The 21,352-nt window shown below is 45.6% G+C and overlaps 22 non-coding genes across 22 annotated transcripts; all 22 read left to right on the forward strand.

The window, feature by feature from the left end:
- The first annotated feature begins 1,090 nt into the window (after positions 1-1,090).
- trnav-uac (transfer RNA valine (anticodon UAC)) lies at positions 1,091-1,163 on the forward strand. Its single transcript has one exon. It is a non-coding gene; the product is annotated as a tRNA-Val (tRNA).
- A 615-nt stretch (positions 1,164-1,778) lies between these two features.
- trnav-uac (transfer RNA valine (anticodon UAC)) lies at positions 1,779-1,851 on the forward strand. The gene has a single exon. It is a non-coding gene; the product is annotated as a tRNA-Val (tRNA).
- Positions 1,852-2,466: 615 nt separating this feature from the next.
- On the forward strand, positions 2,467-2,539 carry trnav-uac (transfer RNA valine (anticodon UAC)). The gene has a single exon. It is a non-coding gene; the product is annotated as a tRNA-Val (tRNA).
- A 1,301-nt stretch (positions 2,540-3,840) lies between these two features.
- trnav-uac (transfer RNA valine (anticodon UAC)) lies at positions 3,841-3,913 on the forward strand. The gene has a single exon. It is a non-coding gene; the product is annotated as a tRNA-Val (tRNA).
- Positions 3,914-4,528: 615 nt separating this feature from the next.
- Positions 4,529-4,601, forward strand: trnav-uac (transfer RNA valine (anticodon UAC)). Its single transcript has one exon. It is a non-coding gene; the product is annotated as a tRNA-Val (tRNA).
- A 615-nt stretch (positions 4,602-5,216) lies between these two features.
- trnav-uac (transfer RNA valine (anticodon UAC)) lies at positions 5,217-5,289 on the forward strand. The gene has a single exon. It is a non-coding gene; the product is annotated as a tRNA-Val (tRNA).
- A 1,303-nt stretch (positions 5,290-6,592) lies between these two features.
- trnav-uac (transfer RNA valine (anticodon UAC)) lies at positions 6,593-6,665 on the forward strand. The gene has a single exon. It is a non-coding gene; the product is annotated as a tRNA-Val (tRNA).
- A 615-nt stretch (positions 6,666-7,280) lies between these two features.
- Positions 7,281-7,353, forward strand: trnav-uac (transfer RNA valine (anticodon UAC)). The gene has a single exon. It is a non-coding gene; the product is annotated as a tRNA-Val (tRNA).
- Positions 7,354-8,656: 1,303 nt separating this feature from the next.
- On the forward strand, positions 8,657-8,729 carry trnav-uac (transfer RNA valine (anticodon UAC)). The gene has a single exon. It is a non-coding gene; the product is annotated as a tRNA-Val (tRNA).
- A 615-nt stretch (positions 8,730-9,344) lies between these two features.
- trnav-uac (transfer RNA valine (anticodon UAC)) lies at positions 9,345-9,417 on the forward strand. The gene has a single exon. It is a non-coding gene; the product is annotated as a tRNA-Val (tRNA).
- Positions 9,418-10,032: 615 nt separating this feature from the next.
- On the forward strand, positions 10,033-10,105 carry trnav-uac (transfer RNA valine (anticodon UAC)). The gene has a single exon. It is a non-coding gene; the product is annotated as a tRNA-Val (tRNA).
- Positions 10,106-10,720: 615 nt separating this feature from the next.
- On the forward strand, positions 10,721-10,793 carry trnav-uac (transfer RNA valine (anticodon UAC)). Its single transcript has one exon. It is a non-coding gene; the product is annotated as a tRNA-Val (tRNA).
- A 615-nt stretch (positions 10,794-11,408) lies between these two features.
- Positions 11,409-11,481, forward strand: trnav-uac (transfer RNA valine (anticodon UAC)). Its single transcript has one exon. It is a non-coding gene; the product is annotated as a tRNA-Val (tRNA).
- A 1,303-nt stretch (positions 11,482-12,784) lies between these two features.
- On the forward strand, positions 12,785-12,857 carry trnav-uac (transfer RNA valine (anticodon UAC)). Its single transcript has one exon. It is a non-coding gene; the product is annotated as a tRNA-Val (tRNA).
- A 615-nt stretch (positions 12,858-13,472) lies between these two features.
- trnav-uac (transfer RNA valine (anticodon UAC)) lies at positions 13,473-13,545 on the forward strand. The gene has a single exon. It is a non-coding gene; the product is annotated as a tRNA-Val (tRNA).
- Positions 13,546-14,848: 1,303 nt separating this feature from the next.
- trnav-uac (transfer RNA valine (anticodon UAC)) lies at positions 14,849-14,921 on the forward strand. The gene has a single exon. It is a non-coding gene; the product is annotated as a tRNA-Val (tRNA).
- Positions 14,922-15,536: 615 nt separating this feature from the next.
- On the forward strand, positions 15,537-15,609 carry trnav-uac (transfer RNA valine (anticodon UAC)). Its single transcript has one exon. It is a non-coding gene; the product is annotated as a tRNA-Val (tRNA).
- A 1,303-nt stretch (positions 15,610-16,912) lies between these two features.
- trnav-uac (transfer RNA valine (anticodon UAC)) lies at positions 16,913-16,985 on the forward strand. Its single transcript has one exon. It is a non-coding gene; the product is annotated as a tRNA-Val (tRNA).
- A 615-nt stretch (positions 16,986-17,600) lies between these two features.
- trnav-uac (transfer RNA valine (anticodon UAC)) lies at positions 17,601-17,673 on the forward strand. The gene has a single exon. It is a non-coding gene; the product is annotated as a tRNA-Val (tRNA).
- A 1,303-nt stretch (positions 17,674-18,976) lies between these two features.
- Positions 18,977-19,049, forward strand: trnav-uac (transfer RNA valine (anticodon UAC)). Its single transcript has one exon. It is a non-coding gene; the product is annotated as a tRNA-Val (tRNA).
- Positions 19,050-19,664: 615 nt separating this feature from the next.
- Positions 19,665-19,737, forward strand: trnav-uac (transfer RNA valine (anticodon UAC)). The gene has a single exon. It is a non-coding gene; the product is annotated as a tRNA-Val (tRNA).
- Positions 19,738-20,352: 615 nt separating this feature from the next.
- Positions 20,353-20,425, forward strand: trnav-uac (transfer RNA valine (anticodon UAC)). The gene has a single exon. It is a non-coding gene; the product is annotated as a tRNA-Val (tRNA).
- Positions 20,426-21,352: the final 927 nt, after the last annotated feature.

Below are 21,352 nucleotides of genomic sequence, written 5' to 3' on the forward strand. Positions count from 1 at the left end.
GTTAATGTGAAGCGGTCTCTGACAGCAGGAACATGCTTGATATGTATCGTCTCTGTGTTAAATTGCTGTTGTCTTACTAGCAACTGGTAGAAAACCCCGTCAGGGAATCGAACCCTGGTCTTCCGCGTGACAAGCGGAGATACTATCCACTAAACTAACGAGGACTGCGCTAGTAGCATTTTTGGGCTAATGAAAAAAAAGTGGCGCTGTTCCGGCCTTTAAAGGGAATTCTTATAGCTATACAGGGGAGGCTTTAAGTGTACTAGACATTTACTGTCACTCAATGACACAGCAGCTGTGACTGAATCCATTCGGAAATCATGTCGTCTGGCATCTGAAATGTTTGCACTCAAGTGTGAATGGTGCATTGAGCCTGGGCACGTGCGTAAAAGTCATCTTCAGCAGTTTCCGTAGTGTAGTGGTTATCACGTTGGCTTTACACGCGAAAAGTCCTCCGTTCGAAACTGGGCGGAAACAGTATTCTTTGTTCCTGCTTACTCCACACAATAACACTCTACGTAGTGGAATTGTCAGAAACTGGGTAAGTACAACTGCCCCAGGGTTAGCTTTTCCTCCACACAATCAAAGTGTTCTGACTAGCGTTCCCAGCAAACTGGATGAAAAGAAGCAGAATTTTCCATTCTGATGCGCAACCTTTCATGCATGCCGAGGTAGGCAATCATATCGTTAATGTGAAGCGGTCTCTGACAGCAGGAACATGCTTGATATGTATCGTCTCTGTGTTAAATTGCTGTTGTCTTACTAGCAACTGGTAGAAAACCCCGTCAGGGAATCGAACCCTGGTCTTCCGCGTGACAAGCGGAGATACTATCCACTAAACTAACGAGGACTGCGCTAGTAGCATTTTTGGGCTAATGAAAAAAAAGTGGCGCTGTTCCGGCCTTTAAAGGGAATTCTTAGAGCTATACAGGGGAGGCTTTAAGTGTACTAGACATTTACTGTCACTCAATGACACAGCAGCTGTGACTGAATCCATTCGGAAATCATGTCGTCTGGCATCTGAAATGTTTGCACTCAAGTGTGAATGGTGCATTGAGCCTGGGCACGTGCGTAAAAGTCATCTTCAGCAGTTTCCGTAGTGTAGTGGTTATCACGTTGGCTTTACACGCGAAAAGTCCCCCGTTCGAAACTGGGCGGAAACAGTATTCTTTGTTCCTGCTTACTCCACACAATAACACTCTACGTAGTGGAATTGTCAGAAACTGGGTAAGTACAACTGCCCCAGGGTTAGCTTTTCCTCCACACAATCAAAGTGTTCTGACTAGCGTTCCCAGCAAACTGGATGAAAAGAAGCAGAATTTTCCATTCTGATGCACAACCTTTCATGCATGCCGAGGTAGGCAATCATATCGTTAATGTGAAGCGGTCTCTGACAGCAGGAACATGCTTGATATGTATCGTCTCTGTGATAAATGGCTGTTGTCTTACTAGCAACTGGTAGAAAACTCCCCGTCAGGGAATCGAACCCTGGTCTTCCGCGTGACAAGCGGAGATACTATCCACTAAACTAACGAGGACTGCGCTAGTAGCATTTTTGGGCTAATGAAAAAAAAGTGGCGCTGTTCCGGCCTTTAAAGGGAATTCTTAGAGCTATACAGGGGAGGCTTTAAGTGTACTAGACATTTACTGTCACTCAATGACACAGCAGCTGTGACTGAATCCATTCGGAAATCATGTCGTCTGGCATCTGAAATGTTTGCACTCAAGTGTGAATGGTGCATTGAGCCTGGGCACGTGCGTAAAAGTCATCTTCAGCAGTTTCCGTAGTGTAGTGGTTATCACGTTGGCTTTACACGCGAAAAGTCCCCCGTTCGAAACTGGGCGGAAACAGTATTCTTTGTTCCTGCTTACTCCACACAATAACACTCTACGTAGTGGAATTGTCAGAAACTGGGTAAGTACAACTGCCCCAGGGTTAGCTTTTCCTCCACACAATCAAAGTGTTCTGACTAGCGTTCCCAGCAAACTGGATGAAAAGAAGCAGAATTTTCCATTCTGATGCACAACCTTTCATGCATGCCGAGGTAGGCAATCATATCGTTAATGTGAAGCGGTCTCTGACAGCAGGAACATGCTTGATATGTATCGTCTCTGTGATAAATGGCTGTTGTCTTACTAGCAACTGGTAGAAAACTCCCCGTCAGGGAATCGAACCCTGGTCTTCCGCGTGACAAGCGGAGATACTATCCACTAAACTAACGAGGACTGCGCTAGTAGCATTTTTGGGCTAATGAAAAAAAAGTGGCGCTGTTCCGGCCTTTAAAGGGAATTCTTAGAGCTATACAGGGGAGGCTTTAAGTGTACTAGACATTTACTGTCACTCAATGACACAGCAGCTGTGACTGAATCCATTCGGAAATCATGTCGTCTGGCATCTGAAATGTTTGCACTCAAGTGTGAATGGTGCATTGAGCCTGGGCACGTGCGTAAAAGTCATCTTCAGCAGTTTCCGTAGTGTAGTGGTTATCACGTTGGCTTTACACGCGAAAAGTCCCCCGTTCGAAACTGGGCGGAAACAGTATTCTTTGTTCCTGCTTACTCCACACAATAACACTCTACGTAGTGGAATTGTCAGAAACTGGGTAAGTACAACTGCCCCAGGGTTAGCTTTTCCTCCACACAATCAAAGTGTTCTGACTAGCGTTCCCAGCAAACTGGATGAAAAGAAGCAGAATTTTCCATTCTGATGCGCAACCTTTCATGCATGCCGAGGTAGGCAATCATATCGTTAATGTGAAGCGGTCTCTGACAGCAGGAACATGCTTGATATGTATCGTCTCTGTGATAAATGGCTGTTGTCTTACTAGCAACTGGTAGAAAACTCCCCGTCAGGGAATCGAACCCTGGTCTTCCGCGTGACAAGCGGAGATACTATCCACTAAACTAACGAGGACTGCGCTAGTAGCATTTTTGGGCTAATGAAAAAAAAGTGGCGCTGTTCCGGCCTTTAAGGGGAATTCTTAGAGCTATACAGGGGAGGCTTTAAGTGTACTAGACATTTACTGTCACTCAATGACACAGCAGCTGTGACTGAATCCATTCGGAAATCATGTCGTCTGGCATCTGAAATGTTTGCACTCAAGTGTGAATGGTGCATTGAGCCTGGGCACGTGCGTAAAAGTCATCTTCAGCAGTTTCCGTAGTGTAGTGGTTATCACGTTGGCTTTACACGCGAAAAGTCCTCCGTTCGAAACTGGGCGGAAACAGTATTCTTTGTTCCTGCTTACTCCACACAATAACACTCTACGTAGTGGAATTGTCAGAAACTGGGTAAGTACAACTGCCCCAGGGTTAGCTTTTCCTCCACACAATCAAAGTGTTCTGACTAGCGTTCCCAGCAAACTGGATGAAAAGAAGCAGAATTTTCCATTCTGATGCGCAACCTTTCATGCATGCCGAGGTAGGCAATCATATCGTTAATGTGAAGCGGTCTCTGACAGCAGGAACATGCTTGATATGTATCGTCTCTGTGTTAAATTGCTGTTGTCTTACTAGCAACTGGTAGAAAACCCCGTCAGGGAATCGAACCCTGGTCTTCCGCGTGACAAGCGGAGATACTATCCACTAAACTAACGAGGACTGCGCTAGTAGCATTTTTGGGCTAATGAAAAAAAAGTGGCGCTGTTCCGGCCTTTAAAGGGAATTCTTAGAGCTATACAGGGGAGGCTTTAAGTGTACTAGACATTTACTGTCACTCAATGACACAGCAGCTGTGACTGAATCCATTCGGAAATCATGTCGTCTGGCATCTGAAATGTTTGCACTCAAGTGTGAATGGTGCATTGAGCCTGGGCACGTGCGTAAAAGTCATCTTCAGCAGTTTCCGTAGTGTAGTGGTTATCACGTTGGCTTTACACGCGAAAAGTCCCCCGTTCGAAACTGGGCGGAAACAGTATTCTTTGTTCCTGCTTACTCCACACAATAACACTCTACGTAGTGGAATTGTCAGAAACTGGGTAAGTACAACTGCCCCAGGGTTAGCTTTTCCTCCACACAATCAAAGTGTTCTGACTAGCGTTCCCAGCAAACTGGATGAAAAGAAGCAGAATTTTCCATTCTGATGCACAACCTTTCATGCATGCCGAGGTAGGCAATCATATCGTTAATGTGAAGCGGTCTCTGACAGCAGGAACATGCTTGATATGTATCGTCTCTGTGATAAATGGCTGTTGTCTTACTAGCAACTGGTAGAAAACTCCCCGTCAGGGAATCGAACCCTGGTCTTCCGCGTGACAAGCGGAGATACTATCCACTAAACTAACGAGGACTGCGCTAGTAGCATTTTTGGGCTAATGAAAAAAAAGTGGCGCTGTTCCGGCCTTTAAAGGGAATTCTTAGAGCTATACAGGGGAGGCTTTAAGTGTACTAGACATTTACTGTCACTCAATGACACAGCAGCTGTGACTGAATCCATTCGGAAATCATGTCGTCTGGCATCTGAAATGTTTGCACTCAAGTGTGAATGGTGCATTGAGCCTGGGCACGTGCGTAAAAGTCATCTTCAGCAGTTTCCGTAGTGTAGTGGTTATCACGTTGGCTTTACACGCGAAAAGTCCCCCGTTCGAAACTGGGCGGAAACAGTATTCTTTGTTCCTGCTTACTCCACACAATAACACTCTACGTAGTGGAATTGTCAGAAACTGGGTAAGTACAACTGCCCCAGGGTTAGCTTTTCCTCCACACAATCAAAGTGTTCTGACTAGCGTTCCCAGCAAACTGGATGAAAAGAAGCAGAATTTTCCATTCTGATGCACAACCTTTCATGCATGCCGAGGTAGGCAATCATATCGTTAATGTGAAGCGGTCTCTGACAGCAGGAACATGCTTGATATGTATCGTCTCTGTGATAAATGGCTGTTGTCTTACTAGCAACTGGTAGAAAACTCCCCGTCAGGGAATCGAACCCTGGTCTTCCGCGTGACAAGCGGAGATACTATCCACTAAACTAACGAGGACTGCGCTAGTAGCATTTTTGGGCTAATGAAAAAAAAGTGGCGCTGTTCCGGCCTTTAAAGGGAATTCTTAGAGCTATACAGGGGAGGCTTTAAGTGTACTAGACATTTACTGTCACTCAATGACACAGCAGCTGTGACTGAATCCATTCGGAAATCATGTCGTCTGGCATCTGAAATGTTTGCACTCAAGTGTGAATGGTGCATTGAGCCTGGGCACGTGCGTAAAAGTCATCTTCAGCAGTTTCCGTAGTGTAGTGGTTATCACGTTGGCTTTACACGCGAAAAGTCCCCCGTTCGAAACTGGGCGGAAACAGTATTCTTTGTTCCTGCTTACTCCACACAATAACACTCTACGTAGTGGAATTGTCAGAAACTGGGTAAGTACAACTGCCCCAGGGTTAGCTTTTCCTCCACACAATCAAAGTGTTCTGACTAGCGTTCCCAGCAAACTGGATGAAAAGAAGCAGAATTTTCCATTCTGATGCACAACCTTTCATGCATGCCGAGGTAGGCAATCATATCGTTAATGTGAAGCGGTCTCTGACAGCAGGAACATGCTTGATATGTATCGTCTCTGTGATAAATGGCTGTTGTCTTACTAGCAACTGGTAGAAAACTCCCCGTCAGGGAATCGAACCCTGGTCTTCCGCGTGACAAGCGGAGATACTATCCACTAAACTAACGAGGACTGCGCTAGTAGCATTTTTGGGCTAATGAAAAAAAAGTGGCGCTGTTCCGGCCTTTAAAGGGAATTCTTAGAGCTATACAGGGGAGGCTTTAAGTGTACTAGACATTTACTGTCACTCAATGACACAGCAGCTGTGACTGAATCCATTCGGAAATCATGTCGTCTGGCATCTGAAATGTTTGCACTCAAGTGTGAATGGTGCATTGAGCCTGGGCACGTGCGTAAAAGTCATCTTCAGCAGTTTCCGTAGTGTAGTGGTTATCACGTTGGCTTTACACGCGAAAAGTCCTCCGTTCGAAACTGGGCGGAAACAGTATTCTTTGTTCCTGCTTACTCCACACAATAACACTCTACGTAGTGGAATTGTCAGAAACTGGGTAAGTACAACTGCCCCAGGGTTAGCTTTTCCTCCACACAATCAAAGTGTTCTGACTAGCGTTCCCAGCAAACTGGATGAAAAGAAGCAGAATTTTCCATTCTGATGCGCAACCTTTCATGCATGCCGAGGTAGGCAATCATATCGTTAATGTGAAGCGGTCTCTGACAGCAGGAACATGCTTGATATGTATCGTCTCTGTGTTAAATTGCTGTTGTCTTACTAGCAACTGGTAGAAAACTCCCCGTCAGGGAATCGAACCCTGGTCTTCCGCGTGACAAGCGGAGATACTATCCACTAAACTAACGAGGACTGCGCTAGTAGCATTTTTGGGCTAATGAAAAAAAAGTGGCGCTGTTCCGGCCTTTAAAGGGAATTCTTAGAGCTATACAGGGGAGGCTTTAAGTGTACTAGACATTTACTGTCACTCAATGACACAGCAGCTGTGACTGAATCCATTCGGAAATCATGTCGTCTGGCATCTGAAATGTTTGCACTCAAGTGTGAATGGTGCATTGAGCCTGGGCACGTGCGTAAAAGTCATCTTCAGCAGTTTCCGTAGTGTAGTGGTTATCACGTTGGCTTTACACGCGAAAAGTCCCCCGTTCGAAACTGGGCGGAAACAGTATTCTTTGTTCCTGCTTACTCCACACAATAACACTCTACGTAGTGGAATTGTCAGAAACTGGGTAAGTACAACTGCCCCAGGGTTAGCTTTTCCTCCACACAATCAAAGTGTTCTGACTAGCGTTCCCAGCAAACTGGATGAAAAGAAGCAGAATTTTCCATTCTGATGCACAACCTTTCATGCATGCCGAGGTAGGCAATCATATCGTTAATGTGAAGCGGTCTCTGACAGCAGGAACATGCTTGATATGTATCGTCTCTGTGATAAATGGCTGTTGTCTTACTAGCAACTGGTAGAAAACTCCCCGTCAGGGAATCGAACCCTGGTCTTCCGCGTGACAAGCGGAGATACTATCCACTAAACTAACGAGGACTGCGCTAGTAGCATTTTTGGGCTAATGAAAAAAAAGTGGCGCTGTTCCGGCCTTTAAAGGGAATTCTTAGAGCTATACAGGGGAGGCTTTAAGTGTACTAGACATTTACTGTCACTCAATGACACAGCAGCTGTGACTGAATCCATTCGGAAATCATGTCGTCTGGCATCTGAAATGTTTGCACTCAAGTGTGAATGGTGCATTGAGCCTGGGCACGTGCGTAAAAGTCATCTTCAGCAGTTTCCGTAGTGTAGTGGTTATCACGTTGGCTTTACACGCGAAAAGTCCCCCGTTCGAAACTGGGCGGAAACAGTATTCTTTGTTCCTGCTTACTCCACACAATAACACTCTACGTAGTGGAATTGTCAGAAACTGGGTAAGTACAACTGCCCCAGGGTTAGCTTTTCCTCCACACAATCAAAGTGTTCTGACTAGCGTTCCCAGCAAACTGGATGAAAAGAAGCAGAATTTTCCATTCTGATGCACAACCTTTCATGCATGCCGAGGTAGGCAATCATATCGTTAATGTGAAGCGGTCTCTGACAGCAGGAACATGCTTGATATGTATCGTCTCTGTGATAAATGGCTGTTGTCTTACTAGCAACTGGTAGAAAACTCCCCGTCAGGGAATCGAACCCTGGTCTTCCGCGTGACAAGCGGAGATACTATCCACTAAACTAACGAGGACTGCGCTAGTAGCATTTTTGGGCTAATGAAAAAAAAGTGGCGCTGTTCCGGCCTTTAAAGGGAATTCTTAGAGCTATACAGGGGAGGCTTTAAGTGTACTAGACATTTACTGTCACTCAATGACACAGCAGCTGTGACTGAATCCATTCGGAAATCATGTCGTCTGGCATCTGAAATGTTTGCACTCAAGTGTGAATGGTGCATTGAGCCTGGGCACGTGCGTAAAAGTCATCTTCAGCAGTTTCCGTAGTGTAGTGGTTATCACGTTGGCTTTACACGCGAAAAGTCCTCCGTTCGAAACTGGGCGGAAACAGTATTCTTTGTTCCTGCTTACTCCACACAATAACACTCTACGTAGTGGAATTGTCAGAAACTGGGTAAGTACAACTGCCCCAGGGTTAGCTTTTCCTCCACACAATCAAAGTGTTCTGACTAGCGTTCCCAGCAAACTGGATGAAAAGAAGCAGAATTTTCCATTCTGATGCGCAACCTTTCATGCATGCCGAGGTAGGCAATCATATCGTTAATGTGAAGCGGTCTCTGACAGCAGGAACATGCTTGATATGTATCGTCTCTGTGTTAAATTGCTGTTGTCTTACTAGCAACTGGTAGAAAACTCCCCGTCAGGGAATCGAACCCTGGTCTTCCGCGTGACAAGCGGAGATACTATCCACTAAACTAACGAGGACTGCGCTAGTAGCATTTTTGGGCTAATGAAAAAAAAGTGGCGCTGTTCCGGCCTTTAAAGGGAATTCTTAGAGCTATACAGGGGAGGCTTTAAGTGTACTAGACATTTACTGTCACTCAATGACACAGCAGCTGTGACTGAATCCATTCGGAAATCATGTCGTCTGGCATCTGAAATGTTTGCACTCAAGTGTGAATGGTGCATTGAGCCTGGGCACGTGCGTAAAAGTCATCTTCAGCAGTTTCCGTAGTGTAGTGGTTATCACGTTGGCTTTACACGCGAAAAGTCCCCCGTTCGAAACTGGGCGGAAACAGTATTCTTTGTTCCTGCTTACTCCACACAATAACACTCTACGTAGTGGAATTGTCAGAAACTGGGTAAGTACAACTGCCCCAGGGTTAGCTTTTCCTCCACACAATCAAAGTGTTCTGACTAGCGTTCCCAGCAAACTGGATGAAAAGAAGCAGAATTTTCCATTCTGATGCACAACCTTTCATGCATGCCGAGGTAGGCAATCATATCGTTAATGTGAAGCGGTCTCTGACAGCAGGAACATGCTTGATATGTATCGTCTCTGTGATAAATGGCTGTTGTCTTACTAGCAACTGGTAGAAAACTCCCCGTCAGGGAATCGAACCCTGGTCTTCCGCGTGACAAGCGGAGATACTATCCACTAAACTAACGAGGACTGCGCTAGTAGCATTTTTGGGCTAATGAAAAAAAAGTGGCGCTGTTCCGGCCTTTAAAGGGAATTCTTAGAGCTATACAGGGGAGGCTTTAAGTGTACTAGACATTTACTGTCACTCAATGACACAGCAGCTGTGACTGAATCCATTCGGAAATCATGTCGTCTGGCATCTGAAATGTTTGCACTCAAGTGTGAATGGTGCATTGAGCCTGGGCACGTGCGTAAAAGTCATCTTCAGCAGTTTCCGTAGTGTAGTGGTTATCACGTTGGCTTTACACGCGAAAAGTCCCCCGTTCGAAACTGGGCGGAAACAGTATTCTTTGTTCCTGCTTACTCCACACAATAACACTCTACGTAGTGGAATTGTCAGAAACTGGGTAAGTACAACTGCCCCAGGGTTAGCTTTTCCTCCACACAATCAAAGTGTTCTGACTAGCGTTCCCAGCAAACTGGATGAAAAGAAGCAGAATTTTCCATTCTGATGCGCAACCTTTCATGCATGCCGAGGTAGGCAATCATATCGTTAATGTGAAGCGGTCTCTGACAGCAGGAACATGCTTGATATGTATCGTCTCTGTGTTAAATTGCTGTTGTCTTACTAGCAACTGGTAGAAAACTCCCCGTCAGGGAATCGAACCCTGGTCTTCCGCGTGACAAGCGGAGATACTATCCACTAAACTAACGAGGACTGCGCTAGTAGCATTTTTGGGCTAATGAAAAAAAAGTGGCGCTGTTCCGGCCTTTAAAGGGAATTCTTAGAGCTATACAGGGGAGGCTTTAAGTGTACTAGACATTTACTGTCACTCAATGACACAGCAGCTGTGACTGAATCCATTCGGAAATCATGTCGTCTGGCATCTGAAATGTTTGCACTCAAGTGTGAATGGTGCATTGAGCCTGGGCACGTGCGTAAAAGTCATCTTCAGCAGTTTCCGTAGTGTAGTGGTTATCACGTTGGCTTTACACGCGAAAAGTCCCCCGTTCGAAACTGGGCGGAAACAGTATTCTTTGTTCCTGCTTACTCCACACAATAACACTCTACGTAGTGGAATTGTCAGAAACTGGGTAAGTACAACTGCCCCAGGGTTAGCTTTTCCTCCACACAATCAAAGTGTTCTGACTAGCGTTCCCAGCAAACTGGATGAAAAGAAGCAGAATTTTCCATTCTGATGCACAACCTTTCATGCATGCCGAGGTAGGCAATCATATCGTTAATGTGAAGCGGTCTCTGACAGCAGGAACATGCTTGATATGTATCGTCTCTGTGATAAATGGCTGTTGTCTTACTAGCAACTGGTAGAAAACTCCCCGTCAGGGAATCGAACCCTGGTCTTCCGCGTGACAAGCGGAGATACTATCCACTAAACTAACGAGGACTGCGCTAGTAGCATTTTTGGGCTAATGAAAAAAAAGTGGCGCTGTTCCGGCCTTTAAAGGGAATTCTTAGAGCTATACAGGGGAGGCTTTAAGTGTACTAGACATTTACTGTCACTCAATGACACAGCAGCTGTGACTGAATCCATTCGGAAATCATGTCGTCTGGCATCTGAAATGTTTGCACTCAAGTGTGAATGGTGCATTGAGCCTGGGCACGTGCGTAAAAGTCATCTTCAGCAGTTTCCGTAGTGTAGTGGTTATCACGTTGGCTTTACACGCGAAAAGTCCCCCGTTCGAAACTGGGCGGAAACAGTATTCTTTGTTCCTGCTTACTCCACACAATAACACTCTACGTAGTGGAATTGTCAGAAACTGGGTAAGTACAACTGCCCCAGGGTTAGCTTTTCCTCCACACAATCAAAGTGTTCTGACTAGCGTTCCCAGCAAACTGGATGAAAAGAAGCAGAATTTTCCATTCTGATGCACAACCTTTCATGCATGCCGAGGTAGGCAATCATATCGTTAATGTGAAGCGGTCTCTGACAGCAGGAACATGCTTGATATGTATCGTCTCTGTGATAAATGGCTGTTGTCTTACTAGCAACTGGTAGAAAACTCCCCGTCAGGGAATCGAACCCTGGTCTTCCGCGTGACAAGCGGAGATACTATCCACTAAACTAACGAGGACTGCGCTAGTAGCATTTTTGGGCTAATGAAAAAAAAGTGGCGCTGTTCCGGCCTTTAAAGGGAATTCTTAGAGCTATACAGGGGAGGCTTTAAGTGTACTAGACATTTACTGTCACTCAATGACACAGCAGCTGTGACTGAATCCATTCGGAAATCATGTCGTCTGGCATCTGAAATGTTTGCACTCAAGTGTGAATGGTGCATTGAGCCTGGGCACGTGCGTAAAAGTCATCTTCAGCAGTTTCCGTAGTGTAGTGGTTATCACGTTGGCTTTACACGCGAAAAGTCCCCCGTTCGAAACTGGGCGGAAACAGTATTCTTTGTTCCTGCTTACTCCACACAATAACACTCTACGTAGTGGAATTGTCAGAAACTGGGTAAGTACAACTGCCCCAGGGTTAGCTTTTCCTCCACACAATCAAAGTGTTCTGACTAGCGTTCCCAGCAAACTGGATGAAAAGAAGCAGAATTTTCCATTCTGATGCACAACCTTTCATGCATGCCGAGGTAGGCAATCATATCGTTAATGTGAAGCGGTCTCTGACAGCAGGAACATGCTTGATATGTATCGTCTCTGTGATAAATGGCTGTTGTCTTACTAGCAACTGGTAGAAAACTCCCCGTCAGGGAATCGAACCCTGGTCTTCCGCGTGACAAGCGGAGATACTATCCACTAAACTAACGAGGACTGCGCTAGTAGCATTTTTGGGCTAATGAAAAAAAAGTGGCGCTGTTCCGGCCTTTAAAGGGAATTCTTAGAGCTATACAGGGGAGGCTTTAAGTGTACTAGACATTTACTGTCACTCAATGACACAGCAGCTGTGACTGAATCCATTCGGAAATCATGTCGTCTGGCATCTGAAATGTTTGCACTCAAGTGTGAATGGTGCATTGAGCCTGGGCACGTGCGTAAAAGTCATCTTCAGCAGTTTCCGTAGTGTAGTGGTTATCACGTTGGCTTTACACGCGAAAAGTCCTCCGTTCGAAACTGGGCGGAAACAGTATTCTTTGTTCCTGCTTACTCCACACAATAACACTCTACGTAGTGGAATTGTCAGAAACTGGGTAAGTACAACTGCCCCAGGGTTAGCTTTTCCTCCACACAATCAAAGTGTTCTGACTAGCGTTCCCAGCAAACTGGATGAAAAGAAGCAGAATTTTCCATTCTGATGCGCAACCTTTCATGCATGCCGAGGTAGGCAATCATATCGTTAATGTGAAGCGGTCTCTGACAGCAGGAACATGCTTGATATGTATCGTCTCTGTGTTAAATTGCTGTTGTCTTACTAGCAACTGGTAGAAAACTCCCCGTCAGGGAATCGAACCCTGGTCTTCCGCGTGACAAGCGGAGATACTATCCACTAAACTAACGAGGACTGCGCTAGTAGCATTTTTGGGCTAATGAAAAAAAAGTGGCGCTGTTCCGGCCTTTAAAGGGAATTCTTAGAGCTATACAGGGGAGGCTTTAAGTGTACTAGACATTTACTGTCACTCAATGACACAGCAGCTGTGACTGAATCCATTCGGAAATCATGTCGTCTGGCATCTGAAATGTTTGCACTCAAGTGTGAATGGTGCATTGAGCCTGGGCACGTGCGTAAAAGTCATCTTCAGCAGTTTCCGTAGTGTAGTGGTTATCACGTTGGCTTTACACGCGAAAAGTCCCCCGTTCGAAACTGGGCGGAAACAGTATTCTTTGTTCCTGCTTACTCCACACAATAACACTCTACGTAGTGGAATTGTCAGAAACTGGGTAAGTACAACTGCCCCAGGGTTAGCTTTTCCTCCACACAATCAAAGTGTTCTGACTAGCGTTCCCAGCAAACTGGATGAAAAGAAGCAGAATTTTCCATTCTGATGCACAACCTTTCATGCATGCCGAGGTAGGCAATCATATCGTTAATGTGAAGCGGTCTCTGACAGCAGGAACATGCTTGATATGTATCGTCTCTGTGATAAATGGCTGTTGTCTTACTAGCAACTGGTAGAAAACTCCCCGTCAGGGAATCGAACCCTGGTCTTCCGCGTGACAAGCGGAGATACTATCCACTAAACTAACGAGGACTGCGCTAGTAGCATTTTTGGGCTAATGAAAAAAAAGTGGCGCTGTTCCGGCCTTTAAAGGGAATTCTTAGAGCTATACAGGGGAGGCTTTAAGTGTACTAGACATTTACTGTCACTCAATGACACAGCAGCTGTGACTGAATCCATTCGGAAATCATGTCGTCTGGCATCTGAAATGTTTGCACTCAAGTGTGAATGGTGCATTGAGCCTGGGCACGTGCGTAAAAGTCATCTTCAGCAGTTTCCGTAGTGTAGTGGTTATCACGTTGGCTTTACACGCGAAAAGTCCCCCGTTCGAAACTGGGCGGAAACAGTATTCTTTGTTCCTGCTTACTCCACACAATAACACTCTACGTAGTGGAATTGTCAGAAACTGGGTAAGTACAACTGCCCCAGGGTTAGCTTTTCCTCCACACAATCAAAGTGTTCTGACTAGCGTTCCCAGCAAACTGGATGAAAAGAAGCAGAATTTTCCATTCTGATGCACAACCTTTCATGCATGCCGAGGTAGGCAATCATATCGTTAATGTGAAGCGGTCTCTGACAGCAGGAACATGCTTGATATGTATCGTCTCTGTGATAAATGGCTGTTGTCTTACTAGCAACTGGTAGAAAACTCCCCGTCAGGGAATCGAACCCTGGTCTTCCGCGTGACAAGCGGAGATACTATCCACTAAACTAACGAGGACTGCGCTAGTAGCATTTTTGGGCTAATGAAAAAAAAGTGGCGCTGTTCCGGCCTTTAAAGGGAATTCTTAGAGCTATACAGGGGAGGCTTTAAGTGTACTAGACATTTACTGTCACTCAATGACACAGCAGCTGTGACTGAATCCATTCGGAAATCATGTCGTCTGGCATCTGAAATGTTTGCACTCAAGTGTGAATGGTGCATTGAGCCTGGGCACGTGCGTAAAAGTCATCTTCAGCAGTTTCCGTAGTGTAGTGGTTATCACGTTGGCTTTACACGCGAAAAGTCCTCCGTTCGAAACTGGGCGGAAACAGTATTCTTTGTTCCTGCTTACTCCACACAATAACACTCTACGTAGTGGAATTGTCAGAAACTGGGTAAGTACAACTGCCCCAGGGTTAGCTTTTCCTCCACACAATCAAAGTGTTCTGACTAGCGTTCCCAGCAAACTGGATGAAAAGAAGCAGAATTTTCCATTCTGATGCGCAACCTTTCATGCATGCCGAGGTAGGCAATCATATCGTTAATGTGAAGCGGTCTCTGACAGCAGGAACATGCTTGATATGTATCGTCTCTGTGTTAAATTGCTGTTGTCTTACTAGCAACTGGTAGAAAACTCCCCGTCAGGGAATCGAACCCTGGTCTTCCGCGTGACAAGCGGAGATACTATCCACTAAACTAACGAGGACTGCGCTAGTAGCATTTTTGGGCTAATGAAAAAAAAGTGGCGCTGTTCCGGCCTTTAAAGGGAATTCTTAGAGCTATACAGGGGAGGCTTTAAGTGTACTAGACATTTACTGTCACTCAATGACACAGCAGCTGTGACTGAATCCATTCGGAAATCATGTCGTCTGGCATCTGAAATGTTTGCACTCAAGTGTGAATGGTGCATTGAGCCTGGGCACGTGCGTAAAAGTCATCTTCAGCAGTTTCCGTAGTGTAGTGGTTATCACGTTGGCTTTACACGCGAAAAGTCCCCCGTTCGAAACTGGGCGGAAACAGTATTCTTTGTTCCTGCTTACTCCACACAATAACACTCTACGTAGTGGAATTGTCAGAAACTGGGTAAGTACAACTGCCCCAGGGTTAGCTTTTCCTCCACACAATCAAAGTGTTCTGACTAGCGTTCCCAGCAAACTGGATGAAAAGAAGCAGAATTTTCCATTCTGATGCACAACCTTTCATGCATGCCGAGGTAGGCAATCATATCGTTAATGTGAAGCGGTCTCTGACAGCAGGAACATGCTTGATATGTATCGTCTCTGTGATAAATGGCTGTTGTCTTACTAGCAACTGGTAGAAAACTCCCCGTCAGGGAATCGAACCCTGGTCTTCCGCGTGACAAGCGGAGATACTATCCACTAAACTAACGAGGACTGCGCTAGTAGCATTTTTGGGCTAATGAAAAAAAAGTGGCGCTGTTCCGGCCTTTAAAGGGAATTCTTAGAGCTATACAGGGGAGGCTTTAAGTGTACTAGACATTTACTGTCACTCAATGACACAGCAGCTGTGACTGAATCCATTCGGAAATCATGTCGTCTGGCATCTGAAATGTTTGCACTCAAGTGTGAATGGTGCATTGAGCCTGGGCACGTGCGTAAAAGTCATCTTCAGCAGTTTCCGTAGTGTAGTGGTTATCACGTTGGCTTTACACGCGAAAAGTCCCCCGTTCGAAACTGGGCGGAAACAGTATTCTTTGTTCCTGCTTACTCCACACAATAACACTCTACGTAGTGGAATTGTCAGAAACTGGGTAAGTACAACTGCCCCAGGGTTAGCTTTTCCTCCACACAATCAAAGTGTTCTGACTAGCGTTCCCAGCAAACTGGATGAAAAGAAGCAGAATTTTCCATTCTGATGCACAACCTTTCATGCATGCCGAGGTAGGCAATCATATCGTTAATGTGAAGCGGTCTCTGACAGCAGGAACATGCTTGATATGTATCGTCTCTGTGATAAATGGCTGTTGTCTTACTAGCAACTGGTAGAAAACTCCCCGTCAGGGAATCGAACCCTGGTCTTCCGCGTGACAAGCGGAGATACTATCCACTAAACTAACGAGGACTGCGCTAGTAGCATTTTTGGGCTAATGAAAAAAAAGTGGCGCTGTTCCGGCCTTTAAAGGGAATTCTTAGAGCTATACAGGGGAGGCTTTAAGTGTACTAGACATTTACTGTCACTCAATGACACAGCAGCTGTGACTGAATCCATTCGGAAATCATGTCGTCTGGCATCTGAAATGTTTGCACTCAAGTGTGAATGGTGCATTGAGCCTGGGCACGTGCGTAAAAGTCATCTTCAGCAGTTTCCGTAGTGTAGTGGTTATCACGTTGGCTTTACACGCGAAAAGTCCTCCGTTCGAAACTGGGCGGAAACAGTATTCTTTGTTCCTGCTTACTCCACACAATAACACTCTACGTAGTGGAATTGTCAGAAACTGGGTAAGTACAACTGCCCCAGGGTTAGCTTTTCCTCCACACAATCAAAGTGTTCTGACTAGCGTTCCCAGCAAACTGGATGAAAAGAAGCAGAATTTTCCATTCTGATGCGCAACCTTTCATGCATGCCGAGGTAGGCAATCATATCGTTAATGTGAAGCGGTCTCTGACAGCAGGAACATGCTTGATATGTATCGTCTCTGTGTTAAATTGCTGTTGTCTTACTAGCAACTGGTAGAAAACTCCCCGTCAGGGAATCGAACCCTGGTCTTCCGCGTGACAAGCGGAGATACTATCCACTAAACTAACGAGGACTGCGCTAGTAGCATTTTTGGGCTAATGAAAAAAAAGTGGCGCTGTTCCGGCCTTTAAAGGGAATTCTTAGAGCTATACAGGGGAGGCTTTAAGTGTACTAGACATTTACTGTCACTCAATGACACAGCAGCTGTGACTGAATCCATTCGGAAATCATGTCGTCTGGCATCTGAAATGTTTGCACTCAAGTGTGAATGGTGCATTGAGCCTGGGCACGTGCGTAAAAGTCATCTTCAGCAGTTTCCGTAGTGTAGTGGTTATCACGTTGGCTTTACACGCGAAAAGTCCCCCGTTCGAAACTGGGCGGAAACAGTATTCTTTGTTCCTGCTTACTCCACACAATAACACTCTACGTAGTGGAATTGTCAGAAACTGGGTAAGTACAACTGCCCCAGGGTTAGCTTTTCCTCCACACAATCAAAGTGTTCTGACTAGCGTTCCCAGCAAACTGGATGAAAAGAAGCAGAATTTTCCATTCTGATGCACAACCTTTCATGCATGCCGAGGTAGGCAATCATATCGTTAATGTGAAGCGGTCTCTGACAGCAGGAACATGCTTGATATGTATCGTCTCTGTGATAAATGGCTGTTGTCTTACTAGCAACTGGTAGAAAACTCCCCGTCAGGGAATCGAACCCTGGTCTTCCGCGTGACAAGCGGAGATACTATCCACTAAACTAACGAGGACTGCGCTAGTAGCATTTTTGGGCTAATGAAAAAAAAGTGGCGCTGTTCCGGCCTTTAAAGGGAATTCTTAGAGCTATACAGGGGAGGCTTTAAGTGTACTAGACATTTACTGTCACTCAATGACACAGCAGCTGTGACTGAATCCATTCGGAAATCATGTCGTCTGGCATCTGAAATGTTTGCACTCAAGTGTGAATGGTGCATTGAGCCTGGGCACATGCGTAAAAGTCATCTTCAGCAGTTTCCGTAGTGTAGTGGTTATCACGTTGGCTTTACACGCGAAAAGTCCCCCGTTCGAAACTGGGCGGAAACAGTATTCTTTGTTCCTGCTTACTCCACACAATAACACTCTACGTAGTGGAATTGTCAGAAACTGGGTAAGTACAACTGCCCCAGGGTTAGCTTTTCCTCCACACAATCAAAGTGTTCTGACTAGCGTTCCCAGCAAACTGGATGAAAAGAAGCAGAATTTTCCATTCTGATGCACAACCTTTCATGCATGCCGAGGTAGGCAATCATATCGTTAATGTGAAGCGGTCTCTGACAGCAGGAACATGCTTGATATGTATCGTCTCTGTGATAAATGGCTGTTGTCTTACTAGCAACTGGTAGAAAACTCCCCGTCAGGGAATCGAACCCTGGTCTTCCGCGTGACAAGCGGAGATACTATCCACTAAACTAACGAGGACTGCGCTAGTAGCATTTTTGGGCTAATGAAAAAAAAGTGGCGCTGTTCCGGCCTTTAAAGGGAATTCTTAGAGCTATACAGGGGAGGCTTTAAGTGTACTAGACATTTACTGTCACTCAATGACACAGCAGCTGTGACTGAATCCATTCGGAAATCATGTCGTCTGGCATCTGAAATGTTTGCACTCAAGTGTGAATGGTGCATTGAGCCTGGGCACGTGCGTAAAAGTCATCTTCAGCAGTTTCCGTAGTGTAGTGGTTATCACGTTGGCTTTACACGCGAAAAGTCCTCCGTTCGAAACTGGGCGGAAACAGTATTCTTTGTTCCTGCTTACTCCACACAATAACACTCTACGTAGTGGAATTGTCAGAAACTGGGTAAGTACAACTGCCCCAGGGTTAGCTTTTCCTCCACACAATCAAAGTGTTCTGACTAGCGTTCCCAGCAAACTGGATGAAAAGAAGCAGAATTTTCCATTCTGATGCGCAACCTTTCATGCATGCCGAGGTAGGCAATCATATCGTTAATGTGAAGCGGTCTCTGACAGCAGGAACATGCTTGATATGTATCGTCTCTGTGTTAAATTGCTGTTGTCTTACTAGCAACTGGTAGAAAACTCCCCGTCAGGGAATCGAACCCTGGTCTTCCGCGTGACAAGCGGAGATACTATCCACTAAACTAACGAGGACTGCGCTAGTAGCATTTTTGGGCTAATGAAAAAAAAGTGGCGCTGTTCCGGCCTTTAAAGGGAATTCTTAGAGCTATACAGGGGAGGCTTTAAGTGTACTAGACATTTACTGTCACTCAATGACACAGCAGCTGTGACTGAATCCATTCGGAAATCATGTCGTCTGGCATCTGAAATGTTTGCACTCAAGTGTGAATGGTGCATTGAGCCTGGGCACGTGCGTAAAAGTCATCTTCAGCAGTTTCCGTAGTGTAGTGGTTATCACGTTGGCTTTACACGCGAAAAGTCCCCCGTTCGAAACTGGGCGGAAACAGTATTCTTTGTTCCTGCTTACTCCACACAATAACACTCTACGTAGTGGAATTGTCAGAAACTGGGTAAGTACAACTGCCCCAGGGTTAGCTTTTCCTCCACACAATCAAAGTGTTCTGACTAGCGTTCCCAGCAAACTGGATGAAAAGAAGCAGAATTTTCCATTCTGATGCACAACCTTTCATGCATGCCGAGGTAGGCAATCATATCGTTAATGTGAAGCGGTCTCTGACAGCAGGAACATGCTTGATATGTATCGTCTCTGTGATAAATGGCTGTTGTCTTACTAGCAACTGGTAGAAAACTCCCCGTCAGGGAATCGAACCCTGGTCTTCCGCGTGACAAGCGGAGATACTATCCACTAAACTAACGAGGACTGCGCTAGTAGCATTTTTGGGCTAATGAAAAAAAAGTGGCGCTGTTCCGGCCTTTAAAGGGAATTCTTAGAGCTATACAGGGGAGGCTTTAAGTGTACTAGACATTTACTGTCACTCAATGACACAGCAGCTGTGACTGAATCCATTCGGAAATCATGTCGTCTGGCATCTGAAATGTTTGCACTCAAGTGTGAATGGTGCATTGAGCCTGGGCACGTGCGTAAAAGTCATCTTCAGCAGTTTCCGTAGTGTAGTGGTTATCACGTTGGCTTTACACGCGAAAAGTCCCCCGTTCGAAACTGGGCGGAAACAGTATTCTTTGTTCCTGCTTACTCCACACAATAACACTCTACGTAGTGGAATTGTCAGAAACTGGGTAAGTACAACTGCCCCAGGGTTAGCTTTTCCTCCACACAATCAAAGTGTTCTGACTAGCGTTCCCAGCAAACTGGATGAAAAGAAGCAGAATTTTCCATTCTGATGCGCAACCTTTCATGCATGCCGAGGTAGGCAATCATATCGTTAATGTGAAGCGGTCTCTGACAGCAGGAACATGCTTGATATGTATCGTCTCTGTGTTAAATTGCTGTTGTCTTACTAGCAACTGGTAGAAAACTCCCCGTCAGGGAATCGAACCCTGGTCTTCCGCGTGACAAGCGGAGATACTATCCACTAAACTAACGAGGACTGCGCTAGTAGCATTTTTGGGCTAATGAAAAAAAAGTGGCGCTGTTCCGGCCTTTAAAGGGAATTCTTAGAGCTATACAGGGGAGGCTTTAAGTGTACTAGACATTTACTGTCACTCAATGACACAGCAGCTGTGACTGAATCCATTCGGAAATCATGTCGTCTGGCATCTGAAATGTTTGCACTCAAGTGTGAATGGTGCATTGAGCCTGGGCACGTGCGTAAAAGTCATCTTCAGCAGTTTCCGTAGTGTAGTGGTTATCACGTTGGCTTTACACGCGAAAAGTCCCCCGTTCGAAACTGGGCGGAAACAGTATTCTTTGTTCCTGCTTACTCCACACAATAACACTCTACGTAGTGGAATTGTCAGAAACTGGGTAAGTACAACTGCCCCAGGGTTAGCTTTTCCTCCACACAATCAAAGTGTTCTGACTAGCGTTCCCAGCAAACTGGATGAAAAGAAGCAGAATTTTCCATTCTGATGCACAACCTTTCATGCATGCCGAGGTAGGCAATCATATCGTTAATGTGAAGCGGTCTCTGACAGCAGGAACATGCTTGATATGTATCGTCTCTGTGATAAATGGCTGTTGTCTTACTAGCAACTGGTAGAAAACTCCCCGTCAGGGAATCGAACCCTGGTCTTCCGCGTGACAAGCGGAGATACTATCCACTAAACTAACGAGGACTGCGCTAGTAGCATTTTTGGGCTAATGAAAAAAAAGTGGCGCTGTTCCGGCCTTTAAAGGGAATTCTTAGAGCTATACAGGGGAGACTTTAAGTGTACTAGACATTTACTGTCACTCAATGACACAGCAGCTGTGACTGAATCCATTCGGAAATCATGTCGTCTGGCATCTGAAATGTTTGCACTCAAGTGTGAATGGTGCATTGAGCCTGGGCACGTGCGTAAAAGTCATCTTCAGCAGTTTCCGTAGTGTAGTGGTTATCACGTTGGCTTTACACGCGAAAAGTCCTCCGTTCGAAACTGGGCGGAAACAGTATTCTTTGTTCCTGCTTACTCCACACAATAACACTCTACGTAGTGGAATTGTCAGAAACTGGGTAAGTACAACTGCCCCAGGGTTAGCTTTTCCTCCACACAATCAAAGTGTTCTGACTAGCGTTCCCAGCAAACTGGATGAAAAGAAGCAGAATTTTCCATTCTGATGCGCAACCTTTCATGCATGCCGAGGTAGGCAATCATATCGTTAATGTGAAGCGGTCTCTGACAGCAGGA

This window comes from Anarhichas minor, unplaced genomic scaffold (genome assembly GCF_050575085.1).
Source record: "Anarhichas minor isolate MPS153535 unplaced genomic scaffold, ASM5057508v1 ptg000036l, whole genome shotgun sequence".
Classification (NCBI taxonomy): domain Eukaryota; kingdom Metazoa; phylum Chordata; class Actinopteri; order Perciformes; family Anarhichadidae; genus Anarhichas; species Anarhichas minor.